The following is a 2578-nucleotide window of genomic DNA, read 5'->3' as shown; positions in this document are numbered from 1 at the left end:
GTATTAATGAAACGGTTCCATGAATATCGAATGGGAGCGACGGATTCGGCTGTTCAGCATGTAGCAAAAGTACAGAATTTGGCGATACAGTTACGTGATCTCGGAGAAAAAGTGTCCGACTTGACAATCATGGCGAAAATACTATCGAGTTTAACCTCAAAATTTAGCGTCCTGCAGACAGCGTGGGACAGTGTCGATCCTGATCGACAAACTGTAGAATATCTGCAAGAACGACTTATCACCGAGGAAAGTCGTTTGGTAGCTGAAAAAGAAGAAAGTACGGCATTTTCAGCGATGCGGATCAGCGAGAGGGCTGGCAGTTCAAAACACAAAGGAGACTCGAAAGGAAGAAATGAGGTAAACAAAAGATGTGAGAAGAAAAAAAGGGACGTCGAGTGCTATCGTTGTCAAGAGAAGGGGCATTACGCACGTGATTGCCCGACGCGAAAACAAGGAAAAACTGCCAGGGACGAAAGTGAGACGCGAGGAAGCGTGTTTATCGTTGAAAGTTCGGGAAGTGTAAACAACAGTTCAAGAAACAGTCGGTTTGGTAAAATGCCTGAGAATGTCAAAAATCAATGGCTACAACTGGATAAGAAAGATATCTGGTATGTCGACAGTGGTGCTTCACGGCACATCACGTTTCGACGTGAATGGTTTACCGAGTTCCGTCCGCTCAGAGGCACAACGGTATCGGTCGGAGACGACGGCGTGTGCGAAGTGTCAGGCGAAGGAACTGTAATTATCGATAAGCTCGTCAACGGCGTGTGGCGCGAGGCGCGCATAGAAAATGTGCTCTATGTACCGAAAGTGCGCAACAACTTGTTTTCCGTCGGTGTATGTACTTCGAGAGGCTTCGAAGTGAGTTTTGCTAGTGAATATGTAGTGTTGACAGACAATAACAAAATCGTGGCGACTGGAGTCAAGCAGTCGAACGAAATCTTCCGAATGTTTTTCCGCGTGAAAAATGCACGAAGTGCAGGCGAAGTCAACGTGACCACGACGAATTTAAAGCTCTGGCACGAACGTTTAGGACATTTGAACAAACGTGCAATATGTGATCTGGTGAACAAACAGCTCATAAAAGGGGTGAGTGTTACCAACGAAAAAGATTTCTTTTGTGATGCTTGTCAGTTTGGAAAGGCACACAGATTACCGTTCAAGGCAGCTGAAAAGGAAGAGTGCACAAAGCCGGGTGAATTTATACACAGTGACGTATGTGGGCCAATGTCCGAGACCTCTCCGGGAGGTGCGCGATATTTTGTGACTTTCATCGATGATGCTTCCGGGTTCCGATATGTATATTTCTTGAAACACAAATCGGATGTACAAGGTGCGTCCCAAAATTTTCCGAACTTTTGAAATAAAACAACAACGGTTTACTTTTTTTTTCAAATTCAAATTTGTTTATTCAAAGTAGTCCCCATCGGACTCAATACAACGTTTGGCACGATCTAAAAGCATTTCGAATGAGTGTTTTATGTCGTTCAAAGGTATGTCCTTCAGAATAGTGGTACAAGCCCTTTGGATGTCTTCTACGTCCACATACCGCTTTCCTTTCATGGACAAATGCATTTTGCCGAATAGGTAGAAGTCACAAGGTGCCATATCAGGTGAATACGGGGAATGGTTGATTGTTAAAATGTCATTTTTAGTCAAAAAATCAGTGACAAGTGTCGAACGGTGAGATGGCGCATTATCGTGTAACAAGCGCCAACTTCCTTCTTCGCGATATTCTGGCCGAATACGACGAATGCGGTGCACCAAACGCTTCAAAACGCTTACATAGAATACAGCATTAACTGTTTGGCCTGCTGGAACGAATTCTTTGTGCACAATACCCTTGGAATCATAAAAACAAATGAGCATTGTCTTCACTTTTGACTTCTCAAAACGCGATTTTTTGGGTTTTGGGTCGTTTCGCGCCTTCCATTCCGCGCTTTGACGCTTGGTTTCTGGATCGTATTGAAAACACCACGTCTCGTCAGTAACCACAATGCTATAAAGGAAGTTTTGGTCCTTTTTGGCTTCCTTAATAATGTCCTTTGAATGTTGAATTCGAAGCATTTTTTGGTCGTCAGTCAACTTGTGTGGAACAAATCGTGCACAGACTTTTTGTAGGCCCAAATGTTCGGTCAAAATGCGATAAATCGTTGATTTGGGGATGTTCAATTCCATTTCCATGTATCTCACTGAAGATTTTGGCTCATGCTTGATGAAATTACGCACAACTTCGATGGAATTTTCGTTAATTGTCGATTTTGGGCGACCTGTATGTGCGTCGTCATTTATGTCCTCACGACCGTTCTTGAATCGCGTATACCACTCATAAACACTGGTACGGGCTACACAATTATCACCATAAACTTGTTTCATCAAATTATGGGTTTCGGTAAATGTTTTATCAAGTTTAAAACAAAACTTAATATTGGCTCTTTGTTCGAAGTTCATTCTCGTACCGATGTATACAACATACTGACACTTGAGACGCCATAACTTCGTTTCCACTGAACCAAATGTCATGAAATTTTCACTGGAAGTCAGGTAGGGATGTACCTTTCAAACGCGCAATCGAACA

The sequence above is a fragment of the Trachymyrmex septentrionalis genome, unplaced genomic scaffold, assembly GCF_001594115.1.
Source record: "Trachymyrmex septentrionalis isolate Tsep2-gDNA-1 unplaced genomic scaffold, Tsep1.0 scaffold111, whole genome shotgun sequence".
In the NCBI taxonomy this organism is placed as follows: domain Eukaryota; kingdom Metazoa; phylum Arthropoda; class Insecta; order Hymenoptera; family Formicidae; genus Trachymyrmex; species Trachymyrmex septentrionalis.
This window is presented reverse-complemented; position numbering follows the sequence as displayed.